Here is a 25,262-nt window from a genome sequence, read left to right on the forward strand (position 1 = left end):
CGAGGCAACACTGTAGCAAGTGGCACAGTGAGACTATATTGAAGAAATTCTATAGCAAGTGAAACAGTGGGCCTATATCGAGGAAACATTGTAGCAACTGGAGGAGTGAGACTATATCGAGGAAACACTGTAGAATATGGAACAATGGGCCTATATTAAAGGAAACGCTGTAGGAAGTAGAGGAATGAGGCTATATCTAGGAAACACTGTAGTAAGTAGAAGAGTGACACTATATCGAAGAAATTCTATGGCAAGTGAAACAGTGGGCCTATAGGAAGAAATATTGTAGCAAGTGGAGGAGTGAGACTATATCAAGGAACCACTGTAGAATATGGAACAATGGGACTATATTAGAGAAAACACTGTAGCAAGTGGAGAAGTGAGGCTATATCTAAGAAACACTGTAGTAAGTAGAAGAGTGACACTATATCGAAGAAATTCTATAGCAAGTGAAACAGTGGGCCTATAGGAGGAAATATAGTAGCAAGTAGAGGAGTGAGACTATATCAAGGAACCACTGTAGAATATGGAACAATGGGACTATATTAGAGGAAACGCTGTAGGAAGTAGAGGAATGAGACTATATCAAAGGAAACACTGTAGCAAGTGGAGTGATGGGCCTATATTACAGGAAACACTGTAGCAAGTGGAGGAGTGAGACTATATCTAGGAAACACTGTAGTAAGTAGAAGAGTGAGACTATATCTAGGAAACATTGTAGTAAGTGGAAGAGTGAGACTATATCTAGGAAACATTGTAGTAAGTGGAAGAGTGAGACTATATCTAGGAGGCATTGTAGTAAGTAGAAGAGTGAGACTATATCTAGGAAGCATTGTAGTAAGTAGAAGAGTGAGACTATATCTAGGAAACACTGTAGTAAGTAGAAGAGTGAGACTACACCAAAGAAATTCTATAGTAAGTGAAACAGTGGGCCCATATCGAGGAAACATTGTAGCAACTGTAGGAGTGAGACTACATCAAGAAACCACTGTAGAACATGTAACAATGGGCCTATATTAGAGAAAACACTCTAGCAAGTGGAGGAATGAGACTATATCAAAGAAAACACTGTAAGAAATGGAACAATCTGCCTATATTACAGGAAACACTGTAGCAAGTGAAGCAATGAGCCAATATTAAAAAAACACTGTAGCAAGTGTAACAGTGATCTCAAATCCAGAAAACACCATAAGAAATGGAACAGTGATCCTCTCTCAAAACGAACCACTGCACATACTCAACACCCAATACCCGAGCCCACTTTCCAAGCGTTGCAAGAGGATCGGCTGTCACCGTGCACAGTGTCCATTTAATGGAATGATGAGACAGACGGTCGTGTCTGCGGTTTCGCCGACAGGCAGAGAGACGGTCGCGGTCACAGTCCGACTGACTTGGCTCACGAGCCCGTGTACCGGGACCACCGGAAGCGGCCCATCACCGCCCCACATTCCCGACTTCCGCTCTCGCACGCCACGACGCTTCGTTCTCTCGCAGGATTCCCGTCCCTTTCTCCTCGCCTCTGCTCGTCCAGGCGACAAGACACCCGAAAAAGTCGGCTCAGGAATGGAAACTACGAGGCGTCCCCGTTCGACACGACCGGATGACGATTTTCGCGAACAAAGGCCAACGAGAGGCTCGCCTCCACGTTGCTGCTCGCCAGTTCGCGAATTACAGGCTTCCACTGTTCTGCCCTTCGGCAGGATCGGCTGTTCCTCGACAGCGGGGACAGGAGGTAGAGATCTGTTGGAGACATTTGGTAGCTGTTCGATTTCGCTTCTTTTGGCGGGCGATGGTAACCTAAAGGTCCCGCGAATTTCAGTGTAATGCTTGGTGAGTAATTGTTTGCTAGGTGAATCACTGTAATTTCGTGAGGATTAGCCTGTTTAGGTGTTATGCTTGAGGAGATATTACTCATCGCTGCGCTGAGTGTCCCTTCAAAATTCGAATTCACAGATTTCTTATAATTACCTACTTAGTTACCTATTAAAGCTAGGTTTACATTAGGCAACTTGTGGTCAAACGAGTTGGTTGAAGTTGTTCGTGTAAATACGAGTTTAATATAAAGAAATACAAGTTGAAATGACAATTTTTATCGACTTTGGGTTGATCAACTCGGGTGCTCGATTAAGACTTGCCTAATGCAAGTGTAGCTTAAGGGAAAAGGTCATCTTGTTCCACCAGAATTAATAAGTTACATGTTTATGTACTTTAGAGGTACATAGATTTTAAAAATCCCTTCAGCCAAGTTTCTTTAGATTTGGTACTACTTGCTCTAGACTCTAGATTCTATGCTAATTGTATGTACCTATATATTAACAGAGCTGGTAAGGTTGTATCAAGAACAAAATATAAATTTATAGGGTTATGGATCAAAATGATCATAGCTACTAATTAAATTGACGTATTCCTTACGAATACACAAAATATTATTGCTATTTCAACATGTGTCTTAGGTGCAACCTTACCATTTGTGCACTGTAAAGCCAAAATTGAGTTTCTTAGGAATGTCTTGCAATTTGAAATAATCTAAATAAAATAGATTACGCGTAAAGTATTATGAAAAGCATGAGAAAGACAAGCAAAAGCGTTTTCTTTTTACCTAATAGTAATAATATTAGAATAACTCAAAATAAATGATTTTATTTTTCACAGATGTAATAGTTCTGCATAATATTTCCTTATTATAAAGGAACTAGATACTTATCTTATTACTAGACATAAATTTCTTTTACTAATATATTCGATAAGCCAGTCATGAGTTATGAACGCATAAATTGACTTCAGTAAGAGGTTTCCTATTTTGCATAAACTCGTTACTTGTACATATGTAGTTACTGAGTCCCTAGTTTACGACGACTGAACATGACCAATGGAATCTTAATCTTGGCCTTAAAAGAGTTACAGCTAGTTTTTGTTACAGTTACTCATCGAATTCCTATCGCGTTTTTCTCGAAAATGGTATTAATTAATATCAACGTGATCGAGATTTCGATCCCAGATACGGAATCGCTTTATCCATATTACTAAAGCACGAAAATAAGCGACGATCCGTCACGGCTTAATCGAAGGCACCTATTTTTATCGCGTCGGGATAAAAGCGTCGACATACACGACGATGAATATCGCCGTGTTAATAAGTAATCGAGCCGATGGCAGTTATTTGTTCCCCGTCTCACAGAACTCCGACCCTCTTTAATTAACTTCGCTCGTTTCCTCTTTACTTTTTTTACGAGTAATTGCGATTATTAGTACCTCGACTCTCGGCTGTGAATCGTAGCGAGATAAATTTGAACAGAATCGAAGGAACTGAAACAAGGGCTTGATTAAAGAAATTGTCTCAGAAATATGCGTCAAATACTTAGCGACAAAAAGTTATCGATAATACTAAGTATTTCTAAAACAAGCAAAAAATAAGAAATAAATCCAACTCAATTAAGAGAAGAAACATTTTCAGAGACATTAATGCATGTCAGATTTTGTAATAAAAAGTGAAGTCAAAACTGAAACTATTTCTTTGGATTGTAATGAAACAATAAGAATCGTGTCTCTGCTTTTTAAAATTGCAAAATGTGCAGCTCATCGCGAAGGCACACCTCGTTCCACCTCGATCGAGACAACGAAATGGTATTGCGATGAAATCATCAGCGTTTCCCTGAAAGCGTATGCATGCCGATTGTGAATTGTCACAATGACTCGGGATCATCGAGATCTCGACATATTATTCCACGAAAAAACACCCATGCGCGACAACCTGCGCGCCTGCGATTCATTGTCGCCTCTGGAACGATTTTAATCCGATCGACTCACGCATTCCTAGAAACGAAACAAAGCGCATCGTGTCGTAATATCGCTCGACTCGTTCGTATCGATTGTAAGTGAACGACGGCTGTGCTTGTGTATTTAATACTCATTAATCCTTAACGCCTTGTTGCGTGAGTACTTGTCGATTAACGTGCTCGTAAATTAACTGTATTCACGTTTAATGAGCGTGGTATTAAAGTAGATTATAGTTTGTTAATTCAATCTCTGCTCCTCTGGTATGTGGTGTAATTTCATTTAAATAGGATGAAACATTCATAGCGGTTTATGAGACCTAGTGATTGTAGAACATGAAGAGGAATTTCGCGCTTTTTTTGTTTGTTTTTTTGGGAGATTTTTATCCAAGTTTCAAATATTTGTATACATAATGAGTTTTAAATATTGTTTTAGTTAACGTAGAACTAAGTTTCTTTAGTAAGTATATAGGAATATAGAATATTACGGCCATATTACACAAATTCTTCAGGTAAAGTAGATATAATTTAACTTCAATGTTTTGTCACAATTTTTTTATTTTAGTATTTTTGCACAATTCTAGTGCCAACTATAACTGCCTTCATATTGAACAAGATTATTCTCGATTCGTTCATTTTAGTTAAGCAGATCGGCCGGAATCATGGCAACCATGAAGGCACTCTCAAGAGAAGAGGCTATAACTAAAGCAGCTGTATCTCTCACAATTTTCAATATTTTTACATTAAAAAAATTGTGTATACTCCTCAGACATAGGCGAAAAATATACGAAAATGATTTACCGCACAAAAACAAATATTATTATATCAAAAAACACTTGAAAACTCGCGGCATAGACTAGAATACCACCTTAACTATATTTTCATCTCATCAAATTATTAGTCTTCACTAGGTCCACTCACACTGAAAACTATAAATTTAGTCCTCCTCTGCCGCCCTAAGCTCTTGCATTTGTTTCCACCTGCTGGCTCGTCTCGTTGACTCGACTATAGTTACGTATCTGCTCTGAGGCGCCCGCTGAAAGGGTGAACTTAACGCTCACATTTTTGTATACCCAGCAGAGCCGCGACAGCGCTCGCGGATCATCGAATTGGCGCGAACGCGAGCCAAAAAAAAAAGCCCCGAAATTCCTGGCCACGGTCTCTGAACGTTCCGAACGGCTCGTCAGCACGAACCGAGCGTCGTTGGCCAAATAGAAGCTCGGTTCGAGCCGTCTGCGCTTTTTTTCCCCCCTCACCTCGGCGTTGACAGCGTCAGGGGCGATTTTGGCGCGGGAACGAATGACTTTTGGAACGTCTCCAGGTGCGGGCTCCACCGCGGACCCTCGAACAGCGGATAAAAAACGGACGCTAATTCGGGAACGCCACGTTCCACGCACGCACCGCCTCCGAGAATAATGAAGTATTCTTGTACTGAACGTGGTGTCGATCGGAGGACTCATTTTCCTATTTGAACCACGATTTTCGAGCGGCCGAACTCGGAGCGCTTCTGGGTGATTCGTTGGGGATCGGTGGTAGCGAAGATGGCGGTTTATTGGGCAGACTAGGGTGGGGTGCGTTTGGGAAGTTGATGAGGTAACTGGAACAGCACGTGACGAATTTTGTGATTTTTAGAACACATTTTAGAGGTTTGAGAAGAAAGGACGTAATGGAACTTATTCTATTCAGAATGCAATTGGTATATGCAATATGGTGAATGTATACATTGTTGAAGGGATTGAACAGAAATGGAAGACGCTAGAGTGGGTACCTCTTTTGGTTTCTTATAGGAAGACAGAAGTGGACATGGATTGATTTTGATGAGAGATCTCTAATTAGATATGATAGAGGGATGAATGAGATAAAGATAAGAATAAGAATTGTTTGCGTAGTTGATTCTTTGAATAAGGAGAGTAAAGATCTTTAATACCTAGGTATTTTCTGCAGAAATTTTGTATCTATGTGCAGTGATCAACTCCTCGTCAATAGATGTTTAATGTACAATTTGCATCGATTAAGTAACTAAATGCATATATGCATCAATGGTACTTAAAGGGTGCAAACAATGGGAATATAACTCGATCTTACTACTTTGCGTATATATGTCAATAGGAATCAGAGAGTACAAAGAATAGACAATGGAGCTATGAACTGATCTTGCTACAAACTTGCGTTGATATCTTAATACACCTGATACTCATTTGCTGGATCGAAACTAGGTAAAAAAGAATTGTGTAAAGAAAGTCATGTGAAAAATTAATTGGCGAGTTGCAACTTATCATTCTACAATTTGCACATCAATTTTTACACGTCTCTGTTTACACTATTCTCTTTTACGTGTTTAGGCCCAAGATGTAAAATGAATCTCAGGTGTACACGCTCAAGAGTCTAAAAGAATTAGAAACAAATTTGAGGGAACGTATCCATGCTCCTTGTTTCATTAGACAATCAGACTATAAAAGTGACGAGAACATACACCTATATTGTTCTATTTGAAACAGTTTTCGTGGGAAAGTAACAACGAACTAACCCCCTGCTTGAAAAAATCGGAAAGGAGATCTAAAATATAGGATTGCTTCGTAATAAATTAATGCTACTATCCCAATTTCGGAAAGAAGGTGCCTTAGTCCACTCTTGCAGTCAGTGCCCCAAATTAACCCTTTCAGATCTCATTTTTCAAACGCAAGAAACTTACAAGAAAGGCGTATACATGATTGTAGTCACAGTTTTAAGATTCTGTCAGATACTGGAGTAGTAAAGCAGTATCTACACTGTAATGTGCACCAGGTCTGAAAGGATTGAACACACGTTTTACAACTCTTTTAATCACAGTTTTAATCACCTTGCCCTGGTAACTCTTCCGCAAAAGAAACATACTTATTCTCAGGATAACAGTCTGCATCAACGTACATGGAACGTCATTTCTAATTCTGAGACAAAAAACTCTGAACATGCGTGACATGTACATTCCATTGCAAGTGTTTAAGAATTCAAATAATTTCTCCCCAACTCCCTCAACAACAATATCCCACTTGGTCCACTTAAACTCACAAATCTGTCCACTATGGGCGTCAACTTTATCTAGATCCATGTCTTCCAGCTTTCCAAGAAGCATCAAAAGATCACCAAATTTCCACTCCACCAAGTATCAAACTCCACAAATACCCAAACTCTTCACCACCATCACTCTCCAGTTATACCCCAAAACAAATGTTAAGCTAAAGTTACCAGTCTCTTCTAGAACTTACAAAATACTCTAACAGCCCCGAGGTTAACACAGGATGATCAGTTCAACTGGAAACCTCTAAAAAAAGGACTCTAATAAATGTTAGCAGCACTTACAATGCTCCAACATTCACAACAAATCCTCCCAACCCGTCGGACCTCCAGTTAAACTCCTCACCCCGTAGACTCAGTAATAAAACTCGTCTTCACTATACTCAAGCTACCTTCCTTAATTCTCCAAAGGTTCCCAGCACATCCTCGAAAAGTCTCCCCCGTTTAAATCTCCTCAGCAGTCTCTCCCAACATCCGTGATCATTTTTCTCCACGCACGCTCGTATGCCCAGTAATCGGTCGTTATCGCGGGCTTCCTGGTATCGACCACGATCTGGTCGGCTGGCCGCCGTAAAGATGGCGATGTCGGTGGGCGAGATTAACAAGGTAGCCCTGGGCGAAATTCCTCCAGGGAAGAGACAGAGACCTCGCCGACGAGGGGGGAGCGAGACAGAGGGACAACGTGCCTGGATGAAAGGGGACAGAGAGGGGGCGCTGAAAAGGGGGAGAGAGAGAAAGGGAGAGCCACGGGGAAAGTCTCCCGCGCGGGCAGGTGTATCTGGTGGTAGGCGATCGATACTCCGCTCCGATTATAGAGGAGCGGCCGACACTGAATTCTGCATGATGCTTTTGTTCCGCTCTCTTTCGCACCGGCCAATCGGATTTTCTATTTTCGCACCCTGCCGCTCATTTCTAGAGACGATCATTTATCCATCGAGCTTTTCGCTGTCCCGCGGAATATCCAGCCAGGCCTCCTTTGCTACTTCCATCGATCGGATGGTCGATTTTTTTTTCTTCCTTTTCGGGGGAGTTGCTGGGCTCCTTTTGTTTTACTTGTGGGGGATGGAGGTGGAGGGATTTTTGGGAGACTCTTCTGGAGTAATTAATGCTTTGCTTAGGGTGTTCGAGGATTTAGGATTTGGTGATGGGGGATTTTTTGGATCTTGGTTGTTAAGATGTTTTATTGGGTGAAAGATGTTAAGATTAGGGATACAATTTTTGTTCCTTTCAACAAGAAAATTGATTCTGTTATATTACTAAGAAGAATTTTTTTTGTTTTTGTAAGTACCTGTGGCAGGTTTTAGTGAATGAAATTTTAAATTTTGTGTATTTGGTTTTCTGTTTGTGTAAGGAAAATTGAGTTGAGTTTGAACTTGCAATTAGTGAAAATTATTAATTTCTGTGAATCTTCTTAAATATCTATATTAATATTATTTCCGTGAATAATGTATTTATTTTGGCTAAAAACCCTGCAATTTTGGCACCCTGGTAATTTGTTCTGAGAAAAATTTGTGCAAAATTAACATAGGGATTTGTTCAAAATTTCAGCGTTGTTTATATGTACACATACTAATATTGCACAAATTTTATTTTAACACTTTCATGTCTGCTTACAGCACATTGGCGTCATTCTAAAGCGATTATCGAACCTAGCAATTGTAATAGTATTAACCCTTAACTACTACACCTATTAAAACTTACGTAACCACTATTCCATTCTGTGAGATCGCTAATGTTTATTGCGTTATTATTAACCCCTCACCGATAGGATCCGTATTTCGTACGAACTTCCATCTTGCTCTACATCATTTCAAATATATATAAAATGTATCATACTAGGGGTCTACTCAAGAAAATTCTTTTAATCAATTCTTCATGCATTATAAAACATGAACAAAAAACGCATGCTTTCTAATGGTTTAATTTTCATTCCCATTTACACACTGTTTTTCCAAGCAAAAATGCACCATCGTTGAGGAGTTAACACAAAAGCAGCAAATGAAAAATCAAAATCAGTTGTTTTTAACTGACTCATAAGTCAAGCAGGAAGTACAATAGACCTAAATAAGTAACTAGTAACGTTCTAACAAATCGACAATAGTAGTTAAGGGTTGATAAAGTTGGTAGAACTAATCTTGCACAAATTATCCTTTAAAAAAAAGAAATACATCGAAACAAGGAAATGTTCCTTCTACATCTTCCTTTCCTCTAACTTCTAGTCCTCAATCTCAACAAATAACAAAAAAATCCTCCACCCACAATCACTAATTCCTTCGTTCCTCCCCAAATAATCCGCAAAGATGGCTTTCCTCGCTGACGAATTGCCAATCGTCGCGTCCACGAAATTTCCCGTATCTCCTCTGGACAAAGGAGAAGTCGAAGGCAGCCGTGGACGATCGTCTCGCGCGATACCGACTCGGGCTGGACTTTGGCGAGCAAACACTTTCGAATACCGGCAATCAGTGACGTAATCAGATAGCGCGATGAATATTCATGAGCCGGGGCGCATGCGTTCTGGCCGGAGCGTTTGCACGCTTATTAGCATAACTCGTCTGCTTTATCCATTAGCCATTGGGCCAGCGGGACCTAAGTGAGCGTGCTACTGCTCGCTTGGCCGCCGGTTAACCGCGCTGTCCAATTAATATAACCGCGGGGAATTGAAAGAAGAAAAAGGAGAAATGCGTAAAAAAGAAGGTCATCGAGTTTAATCGTATCGAGTTCTGGCTCGTAACGAGCGAGAGACTGAAAACGCGGTAGGATGAAGGCGAATTGATCGAATTGCTGCTCTCTTATTATTTAGTTAGGGGGAAAATTCCCCGAGAGGCAGAATTGATTTCTTTAATAGCTGGAGAAATTCGGTTCTGCGCTGAGATGAGCGTATGCAACTATTTTGGTAACGCTGAGCGGTGTAAAAGTGTAGGTATTTATGGGCTGAAATTCAATTTTTCTACTGTAATATCTGTGGTTGTGAGGCAAAACGATCTATGTCACGGGTTCAAAAAATTCGAGTTAAAGTCTTAGTTGGCGTGGAGAAAATAGAATCTATGTTTTCAGAAAGAAAAAAGAGAGTTAAAAGAAATTTTTACCTAAAAGTAAGGGTTCAAGAAGACAGAAGTTTATAAGATAGTACTGAAGCTGAAAACTTTCTACACTAATATCTCAAAAATAGAAACATGTGATACTAAGAAACATGTAATACTATTTGATGCTTCTTTTAAATTGTAACCTTCAAAAAACCTCATAATTATATCAAGTATTACTTACTAAATAATTATTAGTAGGGCCAGATACCAGTTGCTTTATATGCCACCATCCATTTTTTAATTCACTACTTTTTGAATTCTTTGATGCACATAATTTTAGAAAATTAAACAATCCATGTTGCACAGAAATTTTATTTTTATAAAATTTAACAAAGTACGTTTATTTTAATTAGCAGGGAATCATTAGAGTGTTTCAAATAATTTAAATTTATCAAGGTGATGTAAACAATCCCACCATGCATATTTAGGTATTAAAAAGATGAGACACTCTCAATTCCATAATGCATCAAAGAGTTAAACACCCATTCAGCATTTCTGATATTCCTAATAAACAGAATCGAGAACTAGACTAGATTTATAGCCCAGATATTAATTACTACTGTAATCTATAATAGATATTAATGTTTCATAAATTACTGCAAGGAAATAGGATCTCTAATAACAGCGTTCCAATATAACTGGTACTTTAAGGAATCCTTAGAATATCAAGGCTTGAAAAAAGACAATTGAAAAAAAGAGACCATATTTTCCCCATTATGTACATGCTGTTCAGCGAGCCAGCAAAGTATTTTTGGCAGCGCTCCAGACGGTGGTCGCGCAGAAAAATTCAAAGGTATACATACATCCTTTATCAGAATCCGACGAGTTCCTGATACTGCGACGCGGAGCGAGAGCTAACAATCCACCTCTCGTCTTTCTTCTCTCTTTCTCGCTCCCCGTTGGCACAAGCCAGATCTTAAACATCGAACGAATAACGAGGAGGCAGGGAACGTGTTTCGCCTCGGCGTACCATTATCTCGCATCGCGGCGCGTAATTATGTAATTACGATCGTCAGCCAGCGTCGACAGGGGCCGATTAATAAGAGAACGAAACCGAACGTTTAGCTGGCGATCTTGTTTCTTGCACGGCTCACCGTTTAATGAAGGGCCCATGGTATGGGAGCAGTTATATCTCAATCATCTTAAATATCGACTTCATCGTGTTTAATCAACGGACCCTTCGAAGGTTATCGATCGGTCAGTGCTTGCTGAGGATGGATATTTTGGATATTTTGCGATTAGGGATCGATGGGAACTGGGGACTCGTGGGAGCTGTGGGTCTGAGGATGGAAGGTCTAATTTTGGGTGATTGATTTGAGAGGGTTCCATGTTGGTTCCATTTATGTTGGTTCCATTTATGTTGGTTCCATTTATGTTGGTTCCATTTATGTTGGTTCCATTTATGTTGGTTCCATCTCTATTGGTTCCATCTCTATTGGTTCCATCTCTATTGGTTCCATCTCTATTGGTTCCATCTATGTTGGTTCCACCTATGTTGGTTCCCATTTCTGTTGGTTCCAACTATTGGTTCCACGGAGCTTCTGTAACCTTCACGAGGTCCTGCAAATGAAACTCATAATTTGACAAAGATTGTTAATCTTTTCAGAATTGGAACACTGAATGGTAAATCCAACAACTTCAATTTCGAACAACTTCGATTATTTGACGTATTAGGGTAAAAACACATGAGTATTTGGACTTTAGATCTAACGAAGCTGAGGTTTCAGAGGCATTGAATTTGATGAATATGAGTAAGTGTCCTTTGTGGCAATTCTTCCCTGTGACTTTTAACAAATTCAATTTATGAAATGGTTAAGTTCAATTGTTGTTCCTGAACTATTCTTTTAATATGTATGATAAGTGCTTTGGACGTGAACGATAAGGATTCTACAGAATTTTGAACGATTGAAGATCATGAAGCTACTTTCAGTAGATGAAATTAATTCATTACTTAGATATGCAGTAACGTTTGAATAGAATTTTAAGGTCATATGCAGAGCTACAGATTCAAGGCAGCATACTCTGAATTAAAGGAACTCAGTTCTCTGTTACGCCAGCCACGAAAAAGGCTTTTCATATTCATAATGGAGCACATAGAATCCTGATGAAATTACGAATCCATTAATGAAATTGGATTCCAAGCATCGTCAATAGCCTCTGTAGTAAAATCTTAGTTGTCGACGAAGATCTAAACTAATCAAATCGATTTTAGTATGTTATATTACACATATGAGATATCAGATTTTCCCATAAATAATGACATAGGAGAACCAAGACGAGCAAGCAGGAGCAAATTTGCCATTAATGGCGAGCGAGGCGTTGAATCTTTAGATACGATGGCAAGCTGTTATAGATAATAATGGCTGTTATATTATCGATTAAAAAATAAAAACATTTTTTAAAACCTTGCTTCTGTATCTCGACGTTTATTTTATGTCCATTTTATGTCTGAACGTCTTACGACATAATTTGGACGTCTTAAAAGCATCCAATAGTGTGTTAGCTGTTAGAGGCTTTCGAAATTTACATCCATAAGATGTTTTAAAGACACAAGACATTGACGTTTTTAAGACTTACGCTTTTGGATGTCTTAAAAACGTCTATTTTCTGTCTATTTTCTGAACACCTTATAGGTACACGTAATTTTGACGTCTTTAAAGATGGATCTACACTACATGTTATATAACTTTGTTATATAACTTTGTTATGTAACATGTAGTATAGACCCACCTTAAGTCTCATGAATGTCTTTTAAGATGTCCTAAAGACATATCGATTTGTAAGTTCGATCGTTTCAAAGACGTATTTTGAACATTTATATGACATTACTGGATGCCTTTAAGACGTTTCTAAGACATCTCTATGTTTTATGGGTACTTATGAGAAAACCTAATATTGAACTTATCGATCAATAAAATTATCACTAAAAATTGAAACCAAATTCCGAGTTCAAAAACTTTCGCTACCCAAATAGCACAGAGACATCTTAAAAACGTCTTAAAAACATCCAGTAAAGTCTTAAAAATGTCCAAGAGACGTCTCTGAGACTGATGTCTTTAGGACGCCTTAAGAAACATTTATAAGACGTTTCAAGGACGTCCAAATTACGTATATAAGACGTTCAGAAAAAAATTAGACGTTTTAAGGACGTCCAAATTACGTATATAAGACGTTCAGACAAAAATTAGACGTTTTTAAGACGTCTAAAAGCGTAAGTCTTTAAGACGTCCATGTAATGTATCTTTAAGACGTTTTATAGACATAAACTTTGCAAGTTTTTAAGATCTACGCTCTTGGATGTTTTAACACGTTTAAACTATGCCGTAAGACGTTCAGACATAAAATGAACATAAAACAGACGTCTTCAAGACATCGTGTGCTATCTTGGTACGAGAAAACCTGATATTTAACTTATCGATCAATAATTACCACCAAAAATTGAAACCAAATTCCGAGTTCAAAATCTTTCGCTATACAGACTTTAGCCCCGAACAGTACGCAAGGATTAAAGAATCTCTCCAGGTCAGCATCCTCTATCCCATTATCCTGCGTCCTGGAATCTGGCTGGTGACAAACAGGTGCCCCAGGAAAGTGAATCCCACGGAAGAGCAGCGAGGGGATGAAGCCTGTTGCGAAAGTTTCGCGGGGATCCAGCGTCAGAGACAAATCGCTTAGAGTTCGTCGTGTTTTTTGTGCTGGCCAGGGGGTAGAGAGGAAGAGAGAAGGAGAGAGGAGCAGCAGGGAACGAGGCGTGGCTTCGACCGCGACCCCATGGTATTTCACCATACCCCTTTAATTCGGCGTATAACGCGGCTCGATAACGACTGCCGCTACTCCCCCATGGGACTCGTTTTCACGGTTCCGCGTTTCCTTCCAGGGACGACTCTGGCCACTGCTACGTACACATGCTCCAGAGTGGAGGAGATCAAATGAAAGCTGACACGTGAGATTTTCACTGAGATTAACTCTATGGGATGTCAGAGTCGATGGTTTGGTTGCTGAGGCTCTGCATATCACGTTTGCTCTGATAATTAAGTGACTATAAAGGTGTCTACCCAAGGAGAAATATGTTGAGCTGAAGTTGTTGAAGTCTCTTGTAGGATTTACAGAAATGCTCTAATAGATCTGAGTTTAGCAAAATAGGTAACAGTTGAATTTGTAGTTTTACAATGCTGCTCTTATTTTAGTTAAGCTACCTTTGGTAAGCTTACAAAGGTCTGTAACAGATCCTACGAAAGTCAACGCTGTTTAAACTTACTTAGGAGAGTTTTTGCTGAGTCTGTAGAATTATTTCTTTCGTTTATGTACACTGAAGCAACAACGAGGAATGTTTTCAAGAATGATTCCCAGGAACAGCAACTTATAGAAACATTTTGTTCACACTGGAGCAATGTAATTTGAAGAATAGATGTTGCTGCTCTGAATGGAAACAGGAAACACGCGGCAATATTTATTGCTGGCAACAGACACATGAAGAAACTAGAGATACATTCAGCAACAAGTGGAGACTTTACGAGGTACACGGAACAGCATCAGAAACTTCCTCGTTGTTGCCTCAGTGCAGACATACATAGCTCACATTTTGCAATGTTAAGTTGTTAGGAGACCGCTTATGAAAATTTTAAATGTGTACAAAGTTATAGAATACATATCTGAGGTTATAAGACAAAATTATCTAAATTACCTAAGTCAGTGTTCTTGTTTTCGAGATATTGAGGTTCACAGTTTTGAAATTTTGTAGGCACTGTCTTATGGATTTAGGTCTTCTTCAACCCTTATTTTTAAGAGAAAAGGTTTTATTAATGCTCTGTCTTCTTTCGAGAAAAAATTCTAAATCTCAATTAAGGCATTAACTCGAAGTTTTTGAAAATGTCACATAGGTCGTTTTACTTTACAGCCACAAATATCTATAATATTTAGAAATATAGAAAATATTAAAGATTGACTACAAATTATATCTAGCAGACCTAATCCCTTCGTTGCAAAAGTCTTAAAAAGTAAAGCTATAGATCAGTTTTCTATTTATCACTTTTAAGTAGTTCCATAGTTTCCTTCCCTTTCTTCCCTGACATCACTTGTTTCTCCTTGAAGACTCCAGTCACGCTTTGGCCACAGCACCTGCAACAAAAAATCTCCAAAGTCACTACGTGGAAGAATGTAGATAAATTGAGAAATCTGTATTCAATATCCTTCGAAGAAAAAGTTGTATAACCAGTCAGTTTCAGTAACAGTTTGATACCGTATACCTATAGAAGGAAAATCTCTGTCGAGCAAGTAGCGGGAAACTGAATTTTCTACCAGTTCACTAGGTTTTCCCCCGTTTCTTGATTGTCTCATTAAATATCGACGAGTGTCGAAGGGCGGATGTCTAGGGGTCGACGATACCACTTGCCATCGAGACTGCGACCCCTCTGGCTGCTTTCGACACTGATTTTCCTGGAGCTCGATAATGTCTTAACTCCAAGAAACCGTGTTTCTGGGGTTAAATCGGATCGCTTTATCATAGTTTATTATTCTGTGAATCACCAAAGTTTGGGTAACAGTAGGCAATGTTGAGTACATAAACAGAGCTTAAAAACAACTTTCTGATATTCTCTACGCTTCTAATTGATATTAAGTCCTGAGTCTATATCGAAACAACAGGTTACCTACTGTAACAGTGCTAATTCTAAGTCATTCTTTGAGGAATTTCTACTTGCTCTGAACATCTACTTTCTCGTAACATTACAGTATCTCTGCATTCATAATATTTCTAGTAAACATTATAGGTACTATCCAACTATGTAAGAAAGTAGTATCTACTGGAAACATTTTATTTCTATTTTAAAAACATTATTTGTATTTTAAAAATGTAACAATGAATTTAAAAATGTTATTTCTATTTTATAAAATTTCAAAATTATCCAAAGATGGAAAAAACTCAATTTTACATTTTTCCATAGTCACTACCTTCCTTCATAGTTGGGCAGAAACAGCTCAATTTTGATCTATTTCTATTAATCTTCAACTGGTAACGCAGCCATGCTTACAATACTATAATTCTAAATTAATGTATTTTGCATTTGATATCAAATCCATATATGGTCATCTACAAACACAATACGACGACTACAAAATGTAACCAGTTGAAGATTAACCAAAACACAAACCCCAGAAAACAGAAGCACTAATAAGCTAATGCGTTACCAAACATCACACACACAAATTATACCTATAGTAATAACTGCGATCCGCTAACTCTCACAGAAGAACTTCCACTAAAATCACAAAGCGTCTCTTCCGATGGCACCCTTCAGCTTAAAACCGCTGCCAACACTAAATCAACTTCCCGACTGCAAACTACTTCGCGCGCTGCCACGTGTTTACACACAGAACCTCCCCTATCTCCTCCACACTCCCTCGCTCCTTTCACTTTTCCAGGTCCACATATTTTCCAGCGTCAGAGAACGTCCTTGGACGTCCACCTTTTCGATTTAAACGAGAGGCCCAAGCGACCAGCAGCGTCCAGGTTCGAAAGGTGAGGCCGCGCTGGGAGCACGTGTTTTCCACATGCCACACCCGCGTGCAACTTCGTCTGACCTTCTGCCGATCACTCGGGACAATTTTCCAGGAAACAGAACCGTTCGTTGAAGGTGTCTCACTGACGTGGCCATGAGACAGGGATCTCCGATAATGACCGAACGACGCGACCCTTATGTCCCTCGAGTGATAAAGGATGGAAAGTCGTTTAGCAATTTTCCTGGGGACCTATCGCGTTCATTTTTCCCCCGTTTCGTGCAACTGCGACTCGATTCTGTGGGGGATCGAGGGGTAATTGAACTGCTCACAGGACAGTGATTAATTCTGCTTTCTCAAATTTTTTTTTCATTTTGGTGCCTGTATACTTCACTGGTGCTTGGACTTTTATATTTGAAATAAGTAGAAGCAGGTATATTTGTTCTGTGGAGTTAATCGATTTGGATAATGAGAGACTTAATTTGAGGAAAGGGGCTTGTTTTGTGTGAGGGAGGTGAGAGGGTAAGAGGGGTTTAAAGGCGGGGAAATAAAAATAGAATCATAGTGGGATCTTGACTAACGATTTCAGGACAGAATTTTTGTGGACTGCGAGGAAATTTTTGAGCTGCTTTACTTTTGCGAAAAAAGGCGCACAGTAGTTCTTCTAGGCTCATTTTAAAGGGTAAAATCTCTGCTTTCTCACTGGTGGATTGAAATGTCTCGCAGACGTTTTTGTATTAGCCTGCACAGCGATGAAAGGTTCTAAAAAATATGCAAAAAATATTTGTTTGAAAGGATAGCTTCACTAAACCTTATACCTATTAATTTTAATACTAACAATTAAAATCTAAGAGCCATAGTAGGTATCTAGAAGAACCACAAGCAGCTCCGAACCACGATTTGGTCACTGTCGCAATAAACAGAAAAAGGAGTATTATTACACAGTTAATCCATTTGAATGCAAGTAACTTAACTAACCTGAACATGTCCAGACGAAATAGAACCCCGAAGGGACGCTTCAGATCAACTAAAATAACACATTCACATTAGTCAAATCGCTCAAACTCTTTCCATTCAGTTCAAATCCCAGTAACATGACTAATCTGAACAAGGCTCAACGCTTGAAAGCCAAATAAAATACCACACATTTCAAGTCAAATAAGATACCACATTCCCATCCATCAAATTGCCTCAACTAACTTTCATTCAAGCCGCTCGAATCGAAGCAACCTGTCTAATCAGACCAAGGCTTCACCGATTCCTCGAAACTCCCTAATCAAAGAAACCCTCGAACAAAGGCATGGGCGCCTGCAGGATTATTTTCAGAGGGGTGCATTTAAAACAATTCGGTTTGCGATGTCTAGTAATGAATAAAAAATTAATTTAAAAAAAATACTTAATCAAAGATCTGAGACTTTCACGCCTCGGCATCATACAGTTATCACTGTTAAGTTTTTTCGTGTACGTCGTGTCCATTTGGAATTATTTTCCCAACGTTTCACTAGTATTGCAACTAGCTTCATCAGGGGGGCTCAAGACACACACACTGATACTGTATCAGTAACAGAAACGTAGAACGTAGAAACGCTAGGAAAATAATTCCAAATGGACACGGCGAAAACTTAACCCGAAATACACCCGAAAACTTAACAGTGACAACTGTAAAAATACTTAATATTTTTTTCTGTGTATCTTCAAAGCCAGGGGGTGCAAACGCACCCCTTGCTCCCCCTTGCACCCCCTTGCACCCCCTCCTGGCGCCCATGAACAAAGGGCAGCCAAGAGCCGCGGTCCCGCTGACGAAGGCTCGCAAGAAGAGGTCAGCGTGCACGCGTGCCCCGACATGTATACGCACCGTGAGGCACGCACGGTCGCTGTTCACGCTACGCTTCCTCCCCTCCCCTGTCCACGGCTACCCACTCCTCCGCCCCCTCTCTCGATCGTATCGACTCGCGCTGTCCCACTCCGACGTTCGCTCGCGCTCGACGTCGCTCTCCCTTCATCCCTCTCGCTCACGCTCGCCCTCGTTTTCCCCCTTCCCCGCCCATTCAGTTCCCCTCCACGCTCGTCGTTTTCCCCCTCTTGTCTCCGCCTCCTCCGCGCGTCGCTCGAGCCCGACGGCCGCGGGTCCCGATGCCAGCGTGACGGACAATTTATGCCCAATTACACCCTAATTACCGTAATGGCACGACTCTCTGGTACAGATGGTGCACGGAGTTAAGTGACTGTCGCGGACCCACGGGCGCGTTTCTACGCGCGATAGCTTCGCGATACGGGGTCGTTAAAGGAGGGATTTTCTGTGCGCTGCTTGCGAGTTGGATGAATGTGTGGTTTGGACGCATCTCAGATAATATAGGATGTCTTGAAGACGTCTGTTTTGTGGCGATTTTATGCCTGAATGTCTTATGATATAATTTGGACGCCTGAGGAACGTCCAGTAGCGTATATTTTAGAGTCTTGTAAAATTGACGTCCATGAGACGTGTTAAAGATATATTACATGGACGTCTTGAAGATTTATGCTTTTGGACGTTTTAAAGACGTCTATTTTGTTGTCTATTTAAGCTTGAACGTTTTATGACATAATTTGAACGTTTGAATAACATTCAACAACCCAAATAGCACAGAGACATCTTAAAAACGTGTTAAAAACATCCAGTAAAGTGCTAAAAATGTCCAAAAGACGTCTCTGAGATGTCTGATGTTACAAATCAGTATGTCTTTGGGACGTCTTAAGAAACATTTGTAAGACCTTTTAGGGACGTCCAAATTATGTATGTAAGACGTTCAGACAAAAATTAGATGTTTTTAAGACGTCCAAAAGCGTAAGTCTTTAGGATTTTAGTCTTAGTCTTAGGACTTTAGTCTAGGACTTTTAGTCTTTAGTCTTAGGACTTTAGTCTCAAGTCTTTAAGATGTACGCTCTTGGATGTTTTTAAGACGTCTAAATTGTGTCGTAAGTCGTTCAGGCAGAAAATTAACATAAAATAGACGTCTTTAAGACATCGTGTGCTATCTGGGGTGTTTTGGCGCATCTCAGATAATACAGGACGTCTTGAAGACGTCTGTTTTGTGGCGATTTTATGCCTGAATGTCTTATGATATAATTTGGACGCCTGAGGAACGTCCAGCAGCGCGCGTCTTAGAGTCTTGTAAAAGTTACGACTATGAGACGTGTTAAAGACACAGTACATGGACGTCTTGAAGATTTATGCTTTTGGACGTTTTAAAGACGTCTATTTTGTAGTCCATTTAATCTTGAACGTCTTACGATATAATTTTGATGTCTGATAAATATCCAACAGCGTACGTCTTAAAGACTCGAGAAATTTACGTCCATGAAACGTCTTAAAGACACGCTACATGGATGTTTTGAAGACTTACGTGAAAAGCAACTTATCTGGATTTCTTCGTGGGTATTTTGAGTGGTTACTGCGTCAAGATGAATTGATTGAACTCAAATTGCCTGAGATTCAAGGAAAATTATTAGGTATCTTTAAGAAGATTGCGTTCTCTAAGTTAACCTTTGAGTAAGGAAACAAAAACTCCCTACTAGGTACTAGAACCATCTTGTTTTACTATCATCTAGTTCTAGACTCTTCTCAATTCCTAGTACCTGTACCTATGCATTTGATGGTGATCAAAGGTCGTCGAATTAATGGTCTATGGACATCCTACTCAGGCTGTTTCGATCATTTCATATGAGAAAGCTACAAGAACGTAACCCATTCATACTCCCTTAGTGAAAAATCATGTGGAAATAGCATGATTCTGACGTTAATGAGGGTAGGCAGATACTGTCATTCGAGAATGTGATGGATGATCACAAAAAGAAAATAAAAAAATTTTTAGAAATTTTTGTTTATACGTGATATACCTAAATAATGAGTTTATCAGAGATTTGAGGTTTTCAGGACCTAGTATTCTACATATACTATCAGTGTGTCATTTAATCCCTTGATGAAACCATGAAACTGTATCTATATCTCCAATATTTGCAAAATGTGGGGAAATTTCTTCCTTTTGGAAAGTCTTTACAGTTCAAATTTGCAAAATTTAAAATTTTCCCACATTGACTTTAAAATTTTGAATTTTCAAAGATCCCATATTTTATCAAATAGATAATACCTGCAGATATAATATCTACTATAATACTTACTAATAACAACTATGGTACACGACTGACCTCGCCTCGCACAGTATTTCCGGAAGCACAGCCAGTAGCCATGGAAAGGAAGTGGCGATAACAATTATCAAAGCGTGCTTCGTATACGCGCTCAACTTTTAATTTCAGAGATGAATTGTTCGTCGGAAAATCGTGGAAATTGCACAGAATCTGTCCGCGGAGCAGCGTGCAGAAGAGGCGCGTCACCTGTTGAATTCAGCCGGCTCGCGAAACACGCTACGCGCGCGTTTCCCTGGGAATTACATGTGTCGCGATGAAAACGGTGGGCAGGAATCGAGGGGAACAGCCAACGACGAGGCAACGACTATAGTACCCACGTACCATTGAAAGCAGAGCTTCTTAATGCTACGAGCAATCGAATGGAACAATTTGTATCGAACGAGAACCGCGTGTGGAATAATGGAGTTGGTGCAACGTGTCGATAGAGTATCGAATAGAAAAACCTATACTGTTTCAGGTGAAATGTGGCCCATGGTGGCAACAAGTGTTCTGTTAGCGGATGTCAGTGGGACTAGCGGAATCGATAGAGTGGAAAATAAAGTAGGTATTTATGAAATAGAGTACCTACAGCTCAAAAATAATATCTGTATTCATGCAAACAGTGATTGGATTTGTATGCAAATTTTGTAGAGAGGTTACTAAGCAGTGGCACTGTAAAATAAATTTAAAAGTTTATGATACTGACTGTACATGTAGTGCATAAAATTAGAAGCATTTTACAAGTCTTGATAAAATTTATAATGGACACCAGTACGTGAGAATTGAAGTTTTAATGTTCACGAACAATATTTGTAGTTGTAGTACAGTGTTTATTTCATTATTAAGTCATCTATTTGTAGTCTACTAATCTTCTACTAATTTCGACTATTTCTTTGGATTAGTGTTTGGCCTTTTTTCTCTTACTTTTGGCGAGACAAAGACTATGGACACATGGAAACTATTTTAACCCTTCAGTGCATGGGTTTAACCCTTCCTGCACAGAGAAGATATCAATGATCTATCGTTTTGACTAAATTTTTACTAATAAATACAGTTTCATTAGGTACTGTGTTTACATGTAAAATATATATTTATTAACATTTAAATAGATATTTAACGAAACAAATTAAAAATGATAATCCTCATGAATCCCTCAGACCCAAACCGTGCATTGGAGGTTTAATTAGAGCCTCTAAGTATCTATTTAATAAAAGAGAATGGGGGAATGCCGATCACCTAAGTGCAGTTGCCTATCATGAGGCTTGCGTTGTTAAATTTGTTACCATTTTTTTTAAATAAACAATTTTAGTGTGTTCTTTTCAGCGTGACAAAACATAAAATGCTTAAAGATGGGTCTACACTACATGTTATATACCTTTTTAGAAAAGAGAAAAGAGACAAATGTATATCTGTGTCCTGTTTTCTGAAAAGATATACAACTTTCTTATACAATATGTAATGTAGAGCTACCTTAATAAATAAAGCTAACAGTTTAAAAACAGTGGGTACTAAAAAGAACAAAAAATGAGCTTTGACCGTAGTTTTTTCACCTGTGAGTTACCTGAGATATATAACACTGTTCAGTTTTTCTCCCATGGTTTTTAAATGGGAAAAAAGATACAAGTATTTTTGTTTGTGAATAATTCTGCTAATATAACATTTACTTAGTTCATAAGCAGAGGTACAAAATGAAGCCTGTTTCCACCCCTTTATAACACTTCTCTCACAAAACTCTGATATGATCAGCCTCACAGATACCAATCCCAACTCTAAAGCAGCCTGAGCGACAAAACGATAGGCAATGAATAAGAAAGGTCCCATCGAGAACGATAGGAACGCGAGTCACGACGCAGCCATTCGTCGTCGATTAATTTTCTGTTTTCGCCGCCCCCGAGGCCGAGGGGCTCCTCAATTGTTGGCCGCGAACAGCCGACGACACTTTCTACCCAGGGACTTTTCGTCGCGTGGCAGAAGCAGGAGGGAATTTAAACGAGCGAAATAAATCTTGCAGCCCCGTTTCGCGCGCTCGCGCCACAGAGGTTTTACGAGCCTCCGAGACACGAGTCTCCCCCTCCTCTCCCTCTCTCTGCCATCGTGTACAGACGCTCGTTGTTACTATGATAATGAGTACTATCAATTTGCATCTGGGTTATTAGCGCTCGCCCCACTGTTCCTCGAGTCAACGACAATCCTCTCTCTCCGTAATTTAAACCGTCTTATATTGATTGCTTCCGGTCGGCCTGCTGGCGCAGGTAGCCGCGCTGGATTTACGTCCCTGCTCGAATCATCTTTTCCGCCTGGACGATGGCCTTTCGCGATCGTCCGTCTCTTCCTGGCTAACTTTATGGGCCGACGTGTCGCCGTGTCCCGTTTACTTTGCCTGCTTTATGAGAAAGTCCCGAGGAGACGTGTACATACTGCGAACGAGGGATGTTTGCTTGGGTGTCGGTGCTTCTTGGATCGCCAAGTCATTTGGGGAAATTTAGAGGGATGTTGAAGGTGTTTAGAGCTTATAAAGAGGGGAACAGTGGATTCCTTCACTTCTAGGTACCTTTTAGTTCAAGTTCACTGGAGGTTCAGGTACAGTGAGTCTCATCAATTCGCAATTATAATACTTGTTAGAATAGTTAGGTTAAATTGCTTAAAATGAGAATGAGATAAATGGTCCAGTAGACGACCATGCAATGTGTCGCAGTGGATTCCTTCACTTCTAGGTACCTTTTAGTTCAAGTTCACTGGAGGTTCAGGTACAGTGAGTCTCATCAATTCGCAATTATAAAGTATTATAATTGTTAACATAATATCCTAACAAGTATGTTAGGATAGTTACGTTAAATTGCTTAAAATGAGAATGAGATAAATGGTCCAGTAGACGACCATGCAATGTGTCGCCGTGTCTCGATTACTTTGTGTGGTTCACGAGGAACTCGCAAGGGAATGTATATGTATTGCAAACGAGGGATGTTTGTTGGGTGTCGGTGTTTCTGAGATAGAGAAATCATTTGGGGAAATTTGAGGGATGTTGTAGAATGTTGAGGGGCTGAGGATACTGGGAGTATTGAGGGTACTGAGGGTAGTGTGAGTGTTGAGAGCTTACAAGGAGGTTAAGGATGTTGAAAGTGTTAAGAGCTTACGAAGAGATTAATGACGTTGAAGATGTTTAGAGCTTACCAGTAGACTAAAGTCGAATTTGGACTTTTTACTTTGGGTGATCGTCACAGATCATCGTGAACCGATGAGACTCACTGTACCTGAACCTCTAGTTAACTTTAACTGAAGATGAAGAAATCGGCCGTAAGAATATTGAGTTCGATAAGGGAAACTAGAATATTCCTATAATCACCCTTCATTCATGAAAATTTTCACACTTTCAATAACTAATTTCTTGAAAACGAGATAGACTCGCTCTTTCCTACTTCGTGAAAGTCTTTTGATCAAGTCGATTAATTAAGATCCTACTGTAGTCCATTTTTATAAAAGCTCAGTTTCTTTGTATAAAAACAAGAAAAGTAAAACATATAGTAGCTAATATTTAAAGTTTAAAGTATTTTGCAAGATTTCTAAATACCTATTTGTGAAATTATTAATGATGTCCTAAAGACTAGAGTTTTAACTGACGCCTCGAACAGAAATGTTATTTTGCGATTTTAGCCCATTAAGTTTCATTTCATTCCCTGTCTTTCTTAACAATAAATTTACACAAATTCTATTTTTGCATGTCACTATTACGAAAGGGGATTCCAAAGACTATTTAGTTATACTTCTTTCTCCTTTCTGACCGACATTCTACAACATAAACCTGCTTTTTAACAAGCTATACACTTTTTCCTACCCCTCCTTAAGTAAATTACTAATTCACGCGTTCCCCATGGCTAGCGACTGCAAAATCAGTGACGAAATCCTGGTCACTTATCTCACCCAATAAACAAACATTTCCACTCTACCACAGTACCATACACATTAAACAATTTCTCTCCACAGAACATTTGCCTCCGTAACCTCACACAGACGCATAATCCCCGATCGTTTCACCCAAGCACCACAGGCACACACTCCACGTCTTCGCTCGTCAAAGCTGAACTGAACTCTGTCCACGACACGTACAGGAAAAATTGACGCAGGAACAACCAAGGTGGCCCCGATGCAGTCAGGACTCGGTCGACTGGTCCGTGGCCAAGATTTTATGGCACCGCGTAAAATGAGTTACGGTCCGGATAATCGGGCAATAAACTTCCGGTCAGGGCCCCCCCGCTTGCGTGGGCGGCCACGTGGGTCGGGCCGAGTTGCGGTATTACGGCGACGACGTCGGTGTAAATATATTTATTACGACCACCACCTTCGGGCTTGTGTGCTCGTTTGGCAGGTACGAAGAGGGTCAGCGTGTCTCGCCCGCTGGAAATCCTCTGGCGAGTGATCCTGGGGGGAGAGGGTCGTCTTCCTTCCTCCTTCCTCGCTGGGGGAATGTTTGGGCGATGGTCGGGGTTGAAGGACGCGTGACAATAATTTATGACCCATGGGTTTTCCTTGGGAAGAGGTTTCAAGTCGTGAATGCACCTATTTTTTTGGGAAGAATTTTCTTTTTGTTTTTTGGCTCTTGAGTGGGAGTATGATTGTATAGGTGGCTGGAATGGCGTGTGTTGCATTTCATGAATTTTGGAGGAGAGAAAGATATATCGTTGGTCATTCTATGCAG

General features: G+C 39.8%; 3 long non-coding RNA genes across 3 annotated transcripts in view; 2 read left to right on the forward strand and 1 right to left on the reverse strand.

The window, feature by feature from the left end:
- LOC143178218 (uncharacterized) overlaps positions 1 to 21,268 on the forward strand; it is a 39,397-nt gene extending 18,129 nt beyond the window's left edge. Inside the window, exons 2-3 of the long non-coding RNA XR_013001740.1 lie at positions 20,699 to 21,216; positions 21,262 to 21,268. This is a non-coding gene — a long non-coding RNA (uncharacterized LOC143178218). The remainder of the gene's footprint in view (positions 1 to 20,698; positions 21,217 to 21,261) is intronic.
- On the forward strand, positions 13,390 to 13,958 carry LOC143177811 (uncharacterized). The gene is made up of 2 exons (XR_013001658.1): positions 13,390 to 13,684; positions 13,788 to 13,958. It is a non-coding gene; the product is annotated as an uncharacterized LOC143177811 (long non-coding RNA).
- The window catches only part of LOC143178512 (uncharacterized), a 72,307-nt gene continuing 61,510 nt past the window's right edge, over positions 14,466 to 25,262 (reverse strand). Inside the window, exon 2 of the long non-coding RNA XR_013001798.1 lies at positions 14,466 to 15,028. This is a non-coding gene — a long non-coding RNA (uncharacterized LOC143178512). The remainder of the gene's footprint in view (positions 15,029 to 25,262) is intronic.

The sequence above is a fragment of the Calliopsis andreniformis genome, chromosome 4 (genome assembly GCF_051401765.1).
Source record: "Calliopsis andreniformis isolate RMS-2024a chromosome 4, iyCalAndr_principal, whole genome shotgun sequence".
NCBI classification, from domain to species: Eukaryota; Metazoa; Arthropoda; class Insecta; order Hymenoptera; family Andrenidae; genus Calliopsis; species Calliopsis andreniformis.